Consider the following 17,134-nt stretch of genomic DNA (forward strand, 5'->3'; position numbering starts at 1 on the left):
TCATTTGAATTCTGACATTCTACTCAGCAATCTCTAGAGCTCTCCATGGCAGAGTTGGCCCATGGGTGGCTCCCAGTGGGCACAGAAACTCAGCTTATTAACATTTTATGTCTATGAGATAACAGCATTTTGTTTTTTTGAATAGAAAACCAGTACAGAGTGGTACCCGACTTTCCGTATGTCTAGGCATTCTATGCACTATTGTTTGCAAAATTATTACAAAAAGATGCATTCTTGCTGTTTTATAGAGCGAGGAGGAGGCAGTGGAGGAGGAAGAAGCCACCCTTGCTGCCACTGCCACCAAAATGTAGCCTGTTTCTCATATTTTCCAATCGAGCTTTCTGGAAGACTCTCTAGTCTCCATCTTTAGACCTAGATTTAAAAACATTCCAAAGATCAAGAGAGGATGCAAGTTCCTAGAGCGGGTCCAGCCCTTAGGCTCTTCACAACCTGCCCAGTCAGTCTGTGAGCTTGACTCCCAACTAACCAGTTACTGCCCACCACCTGTTGCTCCCCACGCATGCCCTGTGCTTCCCCACATGCCCTGTGCTTCCCTGCTTTATTCACTCTGCCTGGGCTGCAGCCCCCACACCCTCTCTGCCAAGTGCCAGAAGTGCACAGCATTCTTGAAGCCCTGGCCCAAATACCATCTCTTCTGGGAGGCGGGTAGAGCCTATCACTCCCTCCCCACTATGCTCATGGCATGATATCTTGCACACTTCTCCATTATCTGATTTGCCATGTGGTAGTAAAGTCAGTGTTTTGATAAATGTGTCCCCTGCTTACTTGTGAATCAAGTAAGTATGGAATGGGTTTATTCTCCTCTACCATGGCTGGCATGAAGCATGTGTTCAGAAATAATGTTTACTACATGAGTGAATGAATAGGTAAGTTAACTAAACAGTAAGGTTGAAGGAGAAAAGAGTGCTCCATTTTCACCTGAGTAAAACCCTTTCTACATAAGACAAGGATACCATTTAGCACTCCGTGGATTCTTCCAAGGACTAAACTGCTCTTTGATCATAGAACTAATGGCTTTGAACTAGCTTCAGAGGAATTTGGTAAGTGATAGGACACAAAGAGCCCAAGAAGAGATAACAAGTTCCAGAGGTACTCTGTTGCCTCACCTGGGAATGTAGAGAGAACATTTGTTACAGGAGTGGATTTCTCTATTGGTGTGTGTGTGTGTGTGTGTGTGTGTGTGTGTGTGTATGTGTGTGTGTGGGCATGCATGCACGCACGTGCACATGCACATGTATGCACATGAGACCATGAGGCATGTGTGTGGGCAATGCGTGCATATGAGGTAGGAAGCATGGCATGAATGAAGGGTGTAGAGCATATGGAGGACAGATTAGAGTAGACAGAGTTAGTAAAAGAAGATCCATACATATAGAAAGCACTTACATGTGAAAAATAATCGTAACACAAATACCAAAGTTAAAGAAATTTGCAGATTTCTAGAAACAACCTTAACCTTAGTCATTTAAAAGAACAAGTATCTCACTCTTCTCTATATTATCAACTTAATTTCTTTATATGCTTGTATGTATTTATGTATGTATTTTATTTCTAGTTAGTTAACATACAGTGTCATGTTAGTTTCATGTGTACAACATGGTGATTCAACACTTCCATACATCACCCTCTGCTCCTCACAGCCAGTGCATTCCTTAATCCTTGTTTAGCCCATCCCCCCACCTACCCTCTGATAATCAACCATCTTTAGATGCCTTTATTATTTTTTTTAATGTTAATCTTCATCTCCCAGATAAAAGCAGGGAGAATCCCTAGCTATCTGGCTGAGCTGAGTTCTGTCTTCCCAGCATTATGGAGGTGAGTGCTTGGCACCAAGCAGGCCCAGACTTCATGAAGGCCATTCCTGGCAATAAACAGGAAGCAAAATGTATTGATTTAGTATTTATGGAGAAGTAACTATCATAAGTCAGCTTTTTCCAGGCCCACTGAGCTCCACAGTATAGAATATCTGGCTATTTACAATTTGTAATTTCATACATAAATGTATACTTAAAATTTCATTTTAAAAATGAGTTACCATTACTAACATGTATCATTCAGTCAAAAAAGATTAAAGATGAGTCCAACATGCTATAGAGAGTGGATATTCATTAAGCCTAATTTATACTAACAAATAGTTATACCATCAGGCCTTATTTCTAGTCAAGAAACTAGGGATTAAAGATATTATTTCTTCTTCACTGCTCTTCAAAAATATTTTCATCACTTTTTTTCTCTAAAGTTATTTGAATGGTTGCCTAAATTCTTAAATTCTCTCTGTATTATGTGTAGCTATAGATGAAAACTTGTTTCCTCTGAAAATAAAATGCTTTCAAAAGCATTTTTTTAATTCTCTCTAAATAAAGGCCAAAAAAGAAAAAGACCATGCTTTGTTGGAAGAATGTCTCAAGTTTTATTCAATTACAGAATCACATGATTCAAAGGAACTTGAGAGATCATTCGATAGAATCTTTCACTGAATTATTGAGTCCTAGAGCAAGTGGACATTAGCCTCTACTTGGCTCTTCTAATGGCAAGATGTACAAGGCAGGGAATCTCATGTATTTCCGGAAAGTTCTTATTGTTTAAAGTTTTGAGTACAATTTGCTTCCTTGAAATTCAGTTCTAGGACTGCATACTGAAACCACACAAAAACTTTCTCTTTTACATATCAGCTTTACATATTTCCTTCAGCCTTGAGTGGAATTAAAGTTGCCAGGAATGTGGCTCTCAACAAGTCATGTTCTACTGGAGTGATAAAACCCTTTTGTGAGAAAATTAAGGCAAGTTCCTGGTCAGCACCTATAAGCCTTTGAGAATCTATACAGCTGTTCCATCTAATAGGGTAACCATTGGCCATAGGTGATTATTGAGTACTTGAAATATGATTGGTCTAATTGAAATGTCCCATTGTATAAAGTACACAGCAGATCTTTAAGGCTTGTATAAAATAAGGAAAATATTAGTTTTTCACCCATATTTATTACATGTTGAAAAGTAATATTTTGGATATGTGTAACTAAAAAATAAAAATATTTTATTAAAATTAATTTCCCCAGTTTTTCCTTTTTAAAAGGTGAAAGATTTATTTGATCTGAAGAGAAGCCAGAGTGTTTTCCACCTTTTTAGATATAGTTATTAGAGATTTTAAAATCACAGATCCTCCAGTTATAAAACTTTCACCATAGAATTTACCACAACTTATACCACACAGTATTATACATGCATGTGTGCATGTGTGCATGCGTGTGTGTGTGTGTGTGTTTATGTATTTGCTTAATATCCGTCTCCCTTGTCAAGTATGAGCTCTAGCAGGAGGAAACTCATTTTTCTATTCCCAATACTCAGCACAGTACCTAGCATGTCATATCTATAAAAAAAAATTATTGCATGTTTGAGGAAATGGAGCTTAGCTGATCTAAGGCCAATTTGTGCATCATTAGAGTCCTCAGACATGTAGTTCTGAGTTCTGAGCATTCAACTGAGGTGCCATGTAAAAATTTAGATTTGATTGGACAATAGTGAGGATAAAGACAAGACAGGCTACCAAATGCACAGAGCAAGAGACACGGGCTGGTAGGATTGGGGAAAGGCAGAAGCAGGCAAAGACAAAGCAGTAACTAGGCTAGCCATGCAATTGCCACACCCTTAGAGCTGTGTTTCCTATACAAATACAATGTTAGGGGGTGCCTGGGTGACTCAATCAGTTGAGCATTGGACTCTTGATTTCAGCTCAGGTCATGGTATTGAGGTTTGTGAGATCCAGCCCCACATTGGGGTCTATGCTGACAACATGGAGCCTGCTTGGAATCGTCTCTCTCCCTCTCTCTGTCCCTCCCCTGCTCATTTTCTCATTCTCTCTCTCTCTCTGAAAATAAATAAATACACATGAAAATACAATGTTAGCATATGTGAGTTTATAGAGGGACCCTTAGAGAGGATTTTTAAGAAGTGTCGCTAAAGGGAAGATCTAGAAGGTAGAAAGGAATCATTCAGGTGGAAAACAGAGGAGGAATTTTTCAGCAGTGTGGAAGCCTCCCTATGAGAAAGAGTTTTGTCACATTTAACGACCTGGAAGGAGGTCAGCATAACTGGAGAGTGGGAATCAGGAGGAGAATGGGCCTCATTCTGGAGCCTGAAGAAGGAATCCAGGGCCATATTGAAAAGCCCTATGAAATAAGTTATGTCAATAGTGACATGGTGAGATCAATGGGTTTGAGGTTTTTTTTTTTTTTCAGATCATTCTAACAGCCACGTGAGAATGAACTGCAAAGTTTCAAGAAAGGAATCAGAGATACCAGTGAGATTGTTGTCCAGGAAGATGTGGGTAGGTGTTTAGACTTGAGGGAATGGGAGTGTAGACAGTAAATACAGTCAAAATAAGGTCTATAGAATGTGGAACAGACTGGATAGCATGTGTGATTGATAAAAATATAGAGACCAAGAATTGCTCAATGGTTTCTGGCTTCAGCACTTGGAAAGACACATTCACTGAGTGGAAGAGGCAGATGAAGGAGCAGTGGAGAGAGAGGTCAAGAGTTACATTTACAAAGTCCAAGAACTCTGTTCTTAGCAAGTTGCACACACTACAGTGAAGAGGTGTTGGGGATGGGGTGGAGGTCAAGGGTACGTGAAAAATGCCTAGTAATAGTCACCACCCTCCTCACAGCGAGAATGAACAACCCTCCAGATCAATCCTGCAGTTCTGAGAGGACGGCCTAGCTTTTCGGCCAATGGAACGTTTGCTCATCTGATTGTAACAGGATTGGTGGCACTGAGACCATTCAGCAAGCTTTGCATTTGCTTTCAGAACTTTTACTCAAACATTTATAAAGGTCATTAAGGGGCACCTGCATGGCTCAGTAGGGTAAGTATCTGACTTCAGCTCAGGTCATGATCTTGCGGCTCGTGGGTTCAAGCCCTGTGTCGGACTCTGTGCTGAATGCTTAGCAGAGCCTGGAGCCTGCTTCAGATTTGTGTCTTGCCCTCTCTCTGACCCTCCCTCCCACCCTCCCCCCCCTTACAATCTGTCTCATTCTGTCTCTCAAAAATAAATATAAAAAATTTTTTTAATAAAAAATGATTAGAAATTCTGTGGGGCACCTGGGTGGCTCAGTCAGTTAAGCATCTGACTCTTGATTTTGGCTCAGGTCATGATCCCAGGGTCATGGGATCAAGGCCCACGCTGGGCTTCTCACTGAGGGTAGAATCTGTTTAAGATTCTCTCTCCCTCCTTCTGTTTCTCTCCCTCACTCATGCCCTCTTTCTCTAAGGAAAAAAAAAATTTAATGATTATCTGAATGTAAGGGCACCTGGGTGGCACAGTTGGTTTCAGCTCAGATCATGATCTCACAGTTCATGAATTGCAGCCTGATGTGGGGCTGACAGTGTGGAGTCTCCTTGGGATTCTCTCTCTCTCTCTCTCTCTCTCTGCCCCTCCCCCGCTCATGATCTCTCTTTCTCTCTAAGTAGGTTAAATAAACTAAAAAAAAAGAATTCTGAATGTAACATTGAAGATCCAGTATTAAGTACAAGTAAAAGTACTAGAAGCACAAGCCTCCTGGGAAGCTTATAAAAACTGGATCATTGTGTATTTTCTGGTTGGTAACAGGAGGAGATGTCTGCCTAGCATACCTGGAGGGGTTTCCCATCACCACACTGCTGTACAGAAAGGAGACCCAGTGAAAACAGAACAAGTCCACTAACCTCCCAGGAGATCAACTATGACTAAGCCTGTTGTGTCTTTTTTAGAGCCACAAAGAATGCTCCCTGGGAAGAAAGAAGCAGCACAAAACCCCAATCAGATGGAAGGTAATGAAAGACTTTTAATGATGAAAAAGGTAGGCACCACCCTGTAAGCATAAGGAGATCCTCTCTGTGGGTCCATTGCCTGCCAAATCCGAAGTTCCTGTTGGAAAGATGCCCCATCACTTAGGTTCCTCTCTGCTTTTGTCCTTTCTCAAATTCTTCAGTGAGATACTCACCAGATTCTCAGGTCTTTTGGAGATAGAATGCTGTCCCACCCTCAGACTTTCAGCCACCAGTTCCCTTCCCAACACACCCTGTCACCCACCTCTTATTCTAGCCATAAGTATCATTCTAGAATCTCAGAATATGAATGCTGTTATGTTTCCTAAACTGTGTTAAAACCTCGAGTTAATTATGTTATCCATGTTCTACACATTCATATCTCTTAGGTAAATATTTTTGTAAATAAACAAAGATTATTTAAACGTGTCTATGAGAAATTATGAAAGATGTCAAGCACACAATAAGACTTGTCAAAGTTGAAATAGTACCAAGGAAAAGTGTTTCAAGGCAGACAAACTGACCTAAATTCATAGTCGATTGTTCTGTATTGTTAGGATTTCCTAATGATTGTATTTGTTCCATCTTGTCAAGGTTGATCCACCATTTGTGCAATGCATTGATCTACAGACAAGAATTAATTATGGAATTCAACAGCTTCTGTCAAAGTAAGGTTCTTGGTTTGAAAATACAATTTTCTTTGGCAGATTTTTACGGGTGGCTTCTAAAACTGAAATTCAGGAGGTAACAACATGAGAGAAAGAAAGATGAAAGAAAGAAAGGGAGAGAGGAAAGTGGGGAGGAAGGAAGAAAGAAAATCACTCCATGCAAATCTATATATGCCAAAAGGATTTGAAAATGTATTATTTGTTCTGTATTTCACAATGAGCTCACATACATATCTAAAATGTTTCTTTAACATATTGATAGGAATAATTTTCAGTGAAATTAAAATAAACCATTGCTCTTTAGTTGTGTACATGACAAAAATAAATGAGAAATGCCATAAGCTATTTTTTAAATAACATTGGTTTCGAATCTGTTTTTAATATCATGCTTTTCTTCTACTTATGAAACAAAGGAAATAAATGAATGCCATTTTGGTTCTTTTTCCATCAAAAATTCTTATTTATTTACTTTTAATTTAATACTTATCCAAGTTACATACACACAGCAACAACTCAAGAGATAATGATAGAAAGCAAGATTCCTTGTCTTACATCCTTTTACTCCAGTCCCTCTCTCCAAAAGCAATCCCATGTTTAGTGGGTTCTCAGTTGTTCTGAGATCATCATACTCTAGAGATAGGGTTGTCACCCCATGTTTCAATTTGCTAAATTTAGAAACTTTTCTATTGACTTCCAAATAACAAAGATGAGGCTTCGAAGTCACTTACGCTGTCCCCTTCACTTCCTCCCAACATCCAACAGTTAAATTTGTTTTTAAAATGTCTAGTGGAGTGCCTGGGTCTGGGTAGCTCAGTTGGTTAAGCGTCTGGCTCTTGATCTTGGCTCGGGTCATGATCTCAGCGGTTCGTGGGCTCAATCCCTGTGTCAGGCTCATGCTGACAGCATGCAATCTGCTTGGGATTCTTTCTCTCTCCCTAGCTCTCTGCCCTTCCCTTGCTTGTGCATGTGCTCTCTCTTTCTCTCTTTTTCTCTCAAAATAAATAAATAAACATTTGTAAAACAATTTCTAGTGTCTCTCTTCATAGCTTTAAATGTTTTCCTATTTCTTGTCCCACCAACTTTCAGTATATTTCTTGATACCCTACTTGTAAGGTGAGGATATTTGTGTTCTACCTTTTTCTCCACCCTTTTCCCTACTCTCTACACCCCTCTTTCAGTCACCCACACTTTGGCATTTACATTTACATTTTGTGCTGCAAACACAAGCAAGTGTACTTGATTTGTAAATTTGATGGTAAACATCAAACACAGCAACAAGAAACAAACAAGATTTTGTTCCTTCCTGTGTCAAACAGCACTTTAGGATTATGTTCTTTCTTTGCAGATTTCACCTCCTGATCCTTGAGTCGTTGGTGGGAAAATTCCTAGCATCGTAGTTAAAAGCACTTTATTCAGTTATACTCAATCAATTACATAATATCAAATATTCTACTTTGCTTTATAGTGTGAACTTTATGCTCCTTTGCTTCTGTTTTCTTATTTTCCTGAAGTTTTCAATTTAATTTTTATTTTAGTTTGCATTTTGGCCTAACCAAGTGTGTCCAAATTATCTTATGATTTTTTTTTTTTACTCAGAATATAGCCTCTCTTTTTATGTATGGGGAATTTTCTACTGGTTGAGCCTTTGGGGCAATCAAAGCCCAAGTTCCTCTATTGGAACCTCAGATTGCCTACAACCCACTTTTCTAATCTCCTCGGCATGGATAAGTTACCTACAGTTTACCTTCAGATTTCCCTATTCGGGACTTTGAATGGAAAGTTAGGGGACTCAGGGGTGCCTGGGTGGCTCAGTTGGTTAAACATCTGACTTCAGCTCAGGTCATGATCTCACACTCTGTGGGTCTGAGACTTGTGTCGGGATCTGTGCTGACAGCTCAGAGCCTGGAGCCTGCTTCTGATTTTGTGTCTCCCTCTCTCTCTGCCCCTCCCCCATTCATGCTCGCTCACACTCTCTCTCTCTCTCTCCCTCTCTCTCTCTCTCTTTCAAAATTAAATAAACATGAAAGAAAGAAAGAAAGAAAGAAAGAAAGAAAGAAAGAAAGAAAGAAAGAAAGAAAGAAAGAAAGAAGAAAGAAAGGGCGAGCTAGTGACTCAAAGAAACAGAGACCATGGAGAATTTGCTCTGGATGAGATGGTGGTATTGGTGGCAGAGGCCAGCATACTGGATTCCAATACGATACAGGATTCTGTGGTTCCCAAGGCAGACAGTGAGACAAGCCATGTGGTCAGTCTCCTGTGGCGGTGGGAGCGGGATCCCACCCAACTAACTTAGTTGTCAACTAATTTGGGCAACTCTCCTGTTGCTGTGGAGCCACCCCTTCTCACTAATTTTCTCAGGCTGACCCTTCAGACGTGCCAGTCACAAGATATGCATTTTCTGAGTCTTTGATACCTGAAAAGCTTTCTGTTCAGACTTCCCACTTGAGTGGGCATAAAATTCTAGACTGAACATTTTCCTCAAAACTTTGAAGTTGCTTGCTCCATTGTCTTCTTCCATCCAAAGTTGCTTTTGGGAAGAGTGATGTCAGTCAGATTCTTTGGTTTTGTTTGGTTTGGTAGGCTTAACAAAAAATCTGAAATGTGCAGGGCTCTTCTTTTTATCCTTGGTGTTCTGAATTCACAAGGCTATTTCTGGATAAGGATTTCTTTCCATTATATGGTCAGATCTTGGTGTACATCCAATTCAGTTGGAAGATCCCAGTATTTTGGCTTTGGGAAAATCTCTTATTATTTACTTCCCTTTGTTTTCTCAATTCTTTCTTTCTAGGAAGCTTATTGATTCACTATGAACTCTCTGGATGTTTCCTTGCCCTATGTCTCTTACCTTTTCTTGCATTTTTCTCCCTCTGTCTTATTCCTATTTTCTGAGAGATTTCTTAGACTTAATCCTTTTATTGATTTTTCCTACACTTTAGGCAATGTGTTTTAATTAATAGGAACTTTTTCTTTTTTCTTGTTCTCTGAGTGTTTCTTTTACATAGCATTCAAATCTTTTTAAAGTATATTTTCTAATCTCTCTGAGTTTATTAGCTCAGACAATTTTAAGCTATTCTCTTTCATTTCATGAGTTATTTCTTTTCTCTGTAGATTTTTGGTGGGTTATTTGGTTTCTGGTTGTTCTCATTTGCTTTGTGCTTTTTACCTGTCTAGTTACTAATTACACAAAAGATTGGGGAGACGCAATGGTGTTCCTCTGATATAGTGAAAGTAAAACCATGTCTTGCCAGGATACAACACAATTGAAATTTGCAAGACTTTCTCATTTGCTCCCATGAGAAATCTGTGAAATTATAATTTACATATGATCAAAGTGAGGTGCTTCTCCAGACAAATCTTTTTCATAAGAAACTCAAGAGAATGGAGGGATGAAGTCTTTACAAAGCCAGAACACAGACACAAAACCAAAATACATTCCATCTGAGCCAGGCTCATGATTATAATATTCATACTTGCAAACGGTCTGAGAATCACCCCCTACTACTGACAGATCTTACCCTACTCTCTCTTTCTCCCTCTCTCTCTCTTTCTCTCTCTCTCTCTCTCTCTCTCCTTTCTCTGTCACTGTCTCTCTCTCCCTCATTACAGATGACCTCTAATCTCTATTGGACACCTATCAGCTACCAAATTTAAGAAAATTTTGTCTAGATCAGTGGTTTGTAATATGTTCTAGGTCACTGACTGCTTTGAGAATCTGATAAGAACATCAGTTCTTTCCTCTAGAAAAATGTTTGTATCCAAAGCTTTTCACATAAAATTATAAGGATTTCAGCCCATTCACAGACTTTGTGTCCTAAAAGTTAAAAGCTATTTTCTATGTTTTGAAAAGACCAAGTTAGAACACTAATACACAGGCATCACAAATATTCAACTATGTCACAAAGACACTACCAGCATTAGTCTTAGAAAAATGAGCAAAGAAGTCTGATATAGCACTTTTTCAAAATATCTTCTGATAAGAAGAGCTAAAAAAGAAACTAAATGTCTGGAGCACAAGGGTTAGAAATTCCAGGCCTTCCCTGTCAAGGAAATCTAGACTATGTGAAAAGTGCTTCAGAATTAGTTCCCAGTCTGATTTTGTGCCTCTGGCCTGAGAATAAACCCACCAGTTTCCTGGTCCAGTGGCACAAGGACATCTTTCTGGAAGTGGTATAAACACAGGCCTGGATTTGGTTCACAGAAGAAGCTACACAGGGTGGGAAGCTAATTCCACGGAATCACTTTGGGTCTGACCCAGATGACTTTCTCTATGAACCCTCGTCCCTTGGCTTGTCCTTCTGAGAAGACTGTGACACCCAGTCTGTCTTCTACTCTGGGTGCTGGAAGATAGTCTTGTAGTCCAGGAAGAAGGAGCTTCATGATAGAAAATTGCATCTAGGTCAAGAGTCACTGTTATCCTTATAGGTAATGTCAGGGGATGTAATTTGTCTTCTTGGAGTTTGTGTGAAGGCAGCAAGAAAAACAGGCACTTGATGCTAAATATCCTTGTCCGCTTTCCCTCCCACCTGGAAGAATGAGTTCTCTACAAACTACCTAATATTGTTCTAACGAATACACCTTAACTTCTGTTAAGTACTTAGAGAAGTACATGACCTTTGAAATTGATTCATTTAGGAGTAACCACTAACTAGCTATGAAAACACACTTTGAATTGCTAATAAAAAAGCCCATGCAACTCACTTATATTAAGATGTAAGTGCTAATTTGCCGGCACACACCTTGCATGTTAGAGCTACTTAGCCACTATGTTACAAAGGTGTCTGATAGCCTTGGGTCATTGCTGAATGGTGAAAGTAGAGGACCTCCATGGGGTTATTTTGGCTATAATTTACCACCTTGCTCAGAACTTGCTTGTGCCAGAATCAGGAGATGTTGACCTTTTATAATTGAGGCAATCTCCTCAAAGGTCAGTCCTGACAGAAAATGCTGTAATTGGTGTGGTTGGAATTGCTGCATCCCAGGGCTATGTCTGCTTACAGGGTGTTTGCTGTTTCCTTTTACTGCTCCACAGACAGCAAATCTACTTAGGCCACCTGGGGTTTTTGTATCACCAACTAGGGAGAAAACGGGCCAAACACAATAGGCCACCACTCCTTGAGGGCAGGAATTGTGTCCTTTTCCATCATGGTGTCTGTACTATTCAGCCCAGTGCCCAAGGTTTATTAAATATTTGTTCTATCCCTGACTGAATAAACAAATGAGCACATGTTCTTATAATACATAGTTATGAAATGCCAGTACTTCCCTGGAGTTTTCCTGAAGGGATTTTCACCATTTCTTGAAAACACTAATGGTTCTAGTTACCTGTGCCTAAAAGCAAAACAGGGAGGTGAAGTTCCTCACAGTCTCATCCTGAGCTCCCTTTCATGAGAAAGAGCCTGTTTTGTACCTTCATAGTCACCCCCTCAACCTACGTCATGGTTCTCATTTTACAGATGAGGAAAGAAACTCAGGAAGATGAAGGAACTTCCGAAGAACATATAGGTAAGTACATGCAGATCTGGGATTTCAAATTCCAGTCTATCAGAATCTGACATCTAAAGCTTTCTTGAACACAGCACAGTACTGAGGTAGCCTTCTGAGTGGTTCTACTTGTCCCTAAATGTCTTTAAGTTCATCCTAAATTCCTATCACCTACAAAGATGGAAATGATGTCTCCACTAGTCTCCAGTTCAGATATAGCATAACGTTTATCTAATTGTGGGCCTATAGCCTTTTACCACTAGCAGTCTATTAAGTCAAATTTAAGTTAGGATGAACTCAAGTGTGCCATGTTCCACAATAGAATGAAGACCGAGGGTGTAGGACATGAAATAAATGCCCGCACTCACAGACAGCTTCTTAGAGGCATATCACCACGGAGAATCTCTCCAGCTAAGGCAATCAGAGAGCCCAATCCAGAGCATCTTCAGCAACCTGATCCTAAATGCACCCAATATCATTCAGAGGAAGAGGCCCTGTGTAGTGGGGGATGCTCTTGACTCTACCTACAGAAGTCCATGAAGTCCCACAAGAACATCAGAATCCAAGGTCAACAAAATGCTTAGGAAGAGACACCAGACTCAGCAGCTCATCCAGGAAACTGCCCAGCTCCAACGTCATTGGGGCCCCCAGGTCAGCTGTGGGTCCTAAAGGCTGCTGAGTGGCCCGGAGACTCGGTGAACCCTCCTTCCCAAGGTATGGGTGCAGGTATTTCACTCTGAAGGACCTTTTACCTCCCCTGGCATTGAGCAACGTGTAACAGGAAGTTAGGTACTCCTGGAAGGACTCATTAGCTCTCTTGCTACCAGCCTGAGATGATTTTGTCTGGTTCCAGTTCAACCAAATATACTTCAGTAAACAGTGCTTTTTTTTACTGAAGATTGCCTATTCCTGTCTTTTACCTCTCTTGCATGTGGCAAGGGGAAATAAGATAATATATGTGCAATGCTTTGAGCTCCTTGAGAAAGGAGCTCTCTCTAAGTGCATGATATTAATAATAGCAATATTTCTGTTACCACGAAGACAGGCTGAGTCCATCTTTCATGTGTCCTTTCAAGTCATTTTCCCTGCGGCTGCCTCTTCTGGTAAAATGGTTCTGAATGAGCCATACAAATCTCTAGTTTTAAAATACTCATTGGGGAAAACACTAGTTAGGCTCTGTATTACCTAGAAGGGAACGATTTAGATATTTGTTACTTGAAATGATAGGACTTTAGTAGGTCAGGAATGTGAGCCCAATCAACCCCCAGGTAACACAGCTGCAGAAGAGGCAAGTGGTGAGGAATCTAGAAATCCATGGAAGCCCTTTCCACCATTGTCAGAATCCCAGGCCCACTCCCTGCAGACCAATTGGTTGAGTGACAAGAATGTCTTTTCTTGGGAGTCATGAAACACAAGTGTTCTTGCCTTTAGAAAATAGACCCAGGTTCCTACTGAAAGTGGACTTCAGTTACCTCCATGTTGACCTCAGTCCATACTTTCCAACTGATTAAGTTCTTCCTTCAAACTTATCTCTTTAACTCAGGCAAAGGACCCTGTGGGCAAAGCATTCTCCGGTGGGAGCAGGACCTATCTCCTGAAAGCAATAGGGACAGGTCTGACACCAGCCAGATCCCTGAGGTTGGCCCCAAAGCAATGATCCACCTGACCTTTCTTGCTCAGCTGCATATACCCATGGACCTGTATCCCAGATTTTCTTTATGTAAACCTACAGGTATTTTCAGAATTTTGGAGATAGTCTTTGAGATGTTGGTCCATTGTCCTCCCAGTGTTGGGTTCACCGAAATAAATCTTTCTTGTTTCAACACCACTTGTGTTGGTGGCAAGATGCTGAACCTTGTCTGTTTGGGACCCCTGGGAGCCAGGTGCTCTTGCACCTTTGGGCTCCTTACACCACAGCTGGTTAGCCAAGAGCCTCGGTCTATTACAAACACACCTGAAATTACTATTCCCAACATTGGGAAAATAACATGGTGGTGACGATGATGATAGCCATCATTTATCAAAAGTCTGCCCCACCCAGAGACTGAGCTGAGCTTTTTATACTCATCGGCTCGTTTTATTTAATTATCTCAAGAAAACTCTGTAATCATATGGTTATTTCTAAAAGTCAGAGATATTTAATACCTTGCCCAGTGTCACACAACAACAACTTACAGTTTGAGGTTCAAGCTAAAAGAAGTAAGCTAAAAATGATAAAAAGGGGGACCTACTCCTTTGCTGTGATCCCAGCCCTCCCCATCACTGCCTTCCATCCATGCAAATGCATTTGGTGCTTTTTGCACATATGTTAGGTACTATTTGGTTCAGGGAATACAGTGGGGAACTCACCCCAAATGGTAATGTGAGGGCTTAAAGTGAGGTCTGTGAGCCTGAGCACAGAAGCGAAGTCTGTGTTTCTTGGTTCGCTGCTGGGACAACGCCCTGAAAGGCCATCTGTGAGCCTGTGGTTTCCAAGCATTCAGCTTCTGTGCCTGGACTCTGCTCTTCCCACACCTTCCTTCCTTAGGAGGCTGCAAACATATCACACACACACACACACACACACACACACACACACACCCCCAGGGTAGAGCCTTGGGCAGTGAAAAGTACAGGCTTCAGTGTAAATTCAAGTTGAATTTGAACTCTGGGTCTGCCACCTACTTGCTGTGTCACCATAAGCAAGTCACAACCTCTCTGAGCCTCAGCCGCTCATATTTTAAATGGCGATAATACTACACATTGCAAAGGATTATTGAAAGCATTAAATGAGCTATTGCTTATAAAGGGCTTGGCAGCCACAGCCCCCTCAATTATGATAAATGCTCTTTCTGTTGTAAAATCCAAGAAGAATGTTCAAAAACAACCGGGCTTTAAGAGCAAAACCTACTGGCGACTGGCAAAGTGCCAGCGTGATCATTCTGAGGCCCTGTGAAGTTTGTAACATAACCTCCTTCCAGCATCCACACTTGTCCAAAACTCCTCTGCACAGCGAGATCGCTAATAAAATGGGAACAAAAGAAGTCATGAGGAAACCATCCATTCAGCCACTAAATAAAGCTAGTGTAAAACCACCCACTGTCCCCTACCACAACAGACTGGTGGGCCACAAGGCAGGAGGCCAGAAGTGGCTGGAGGGCCCCTTATTAAACAGAGCCCTGAAGAGAGGGCATCCATTCAGTGACTACAGCCCCTGGGGGTTCAGGATTGTCCCCCCTTTCCTAACAAACGCTCACGTCATCAATAGAGAATTGACACAGCACTGGACATAATTAACCATCTTCTAATTCACACCCTGTCCTGGGCCTTGTTCTTAAGAAATTGAGAAAGACTTTGATATTTTGACTTTAATGGTGGAAAACAAGCTTAAGTGTGGAAAAAAAAAAAAACCTTCCGACTTTCTTGTGTGACTTGCAAGTGTATCTGGTCTTACTCTTTCACACGAATCACATATTCTTTTTTTTTTTTTCCTTGCCAAAGAATGTCATTGCAAGGCAGACCAAATATGACAATTTAAATGTGTCCCCCGGGGCTTATGTTGCAACAATGTCAAAAATTCTCGTGATCCTGGTTGATATGGACAGTCTGACCCCCAGCTGCAGCCCTTGGAAAAGGAAACTCTGCTGCCCAGAATACAGAACAAATAAGACCTTTTCTTATAAAGGGTTCTGTCAAAGGTCTTTTTTATTTATTTTGCCTTTTGTCACACTCAATCAGAAGTCTGAATATTAAAATTCTTTCCTGCTGTTCTTGGCCTATTTTCCTTTTCTTATTAAGAATTTTCAGGTGTCTGGGTGGCTCAGTGGCTTAAGCGTGAGACTTCAGCTCAGGTCATGATCTTGCGGTTCATGAGTTTGAGCCCTGTATCGGGCTCTGTGCTGACAGCTCTGAGCCCGGAACCTGTTTCAGATTCTGTGTCTCCCTCTCTCTCTGCCTTTCCCCCACTCATACGCTGTCTCTCTCTTAAAAATAAATAAAACATTAAAAAAAGAAGTAAATAAAATAAAAAATTTCCATGCTTCCTTGGGAAAAAAAGATACATAAACAAATAAAGTTAATTATTTTAAGATAGAGCTTTAAAATGACGACTGATTAAAAGGAAATGGATCATACTGATCTATGTACTGGCAAAAATAGTAGCAAACATAGGAAGTTCCACAAATACACCAAAGATGCCGAAGTTGATCCCTGGGTGTTAATGGCCTTTCCTGCTGACAGGGACACAATTTGGTTTTGGTATCTACTCCTTCCTCTCCTGAGTCATGGACACCTCCTGAATGCAAAAGCCAGTGATGGAGATAACGTTTTCCTTTTCTTAGAGATGGGCACGGACCGTAGGCCTAGTTCATGAAGTGTGCAGAGAGGCCCACTGAGCATCTTCATGGGAAGGTTGTAAAAAAGAATTAACAAGCCCAAAAACCACCCTATTTTCATTTTCTGATGTAAGATAATAATTTTTCCCATTCTTTAAACCTGTAGAGTTGGAGGTCTCTTATCTGTCACTGAAAACATTTAAATTGATAAGTTATAACTACTCAACTCATTTGTGATCTCCTCCATGGAAAACGCTGTCAGAATCAATTTAACACCATCACAAGTAAATCTGCGTAACAGTCACCTGTTGTCACTGCTCAGCTTCCGTTCTCCTTTCTTAGCAATCAGTGCTTCTCAAAATTGAATGTGCAGATGAGTCATCTGGGGGTCTTGTGAAAATAGATTCTGATTCAGCAGGTCTGGGTAGGACCTACGACTCTGCTTTTTTCCCTGGTGAGGCCCATGCTGCTGCACCACCAGTCTTTTGTTCAGCTAGGGTCTGTATTTCCTTCTCCACGGACGAATGAGTTCTGACATGTTTGTCTACCTCACGTTTCCCAGGTCCAGCGGTCTGCAGATACACACAGTTAACAGAAGCTCAACACAAAATTTTTTCTGCCTCCACCTCACCACATTTATTCCATGGAATGTGTGTCCCTCTTCAAATCCTCAAAGACTTCTACAGCTATAACCTCTGTGGGCTTTGAATATTAGTCCTGTGGATACATTTCCAAAAGTTCTTGCCTTTTCTGCTCTGGATTTCCATGGTAATAACAAAGATGACAACTGGGCCATGTCAAGGAACCATCATGAAAGCACATGACTCTACTACTATCTTCTGAGCT

At 40.8% G+C, this 17,134-nt stretch overlaps 1 long non-coding RNA gene across 1 annotated transcript; it reads left to right on the forward strand.

Annotated features, from left to right (window-relative positions):
* Positions 1-5,762: 5,762 nt before the first annotated feature.
* Positions 5,763-15,724, forward strand: LOC115302947. Its single transcript, XR_003913736.1, has 4 exons — positions 5,763-5,829; positions 6,421-6,494; positions 11,948-11,996; positions 15,456-15,724. It is a non-coding gene; the product is annotated as an uncharacterized LOC115302947 (long non-coding RNA).
* Positions 15,725-17,134: the final 1,410 nt, after the last annotated feature.

Source organism: Suricata suricatta, chromosome 9, assembly GCF_006229205.1.
Source record: "Suricata suricatta isolate VVHF042 chromosome 9, meerkat_22Aug2017_6uvM2_HiC, whole genome shotgun sequence".
Classification (NCBI taxonomy): domain Eukaryota; kingdom Metazoa; phylum Chordata; class Mammalia; order Carnivora; family Herpestidae; genus Suricata; species Suricata suricatta.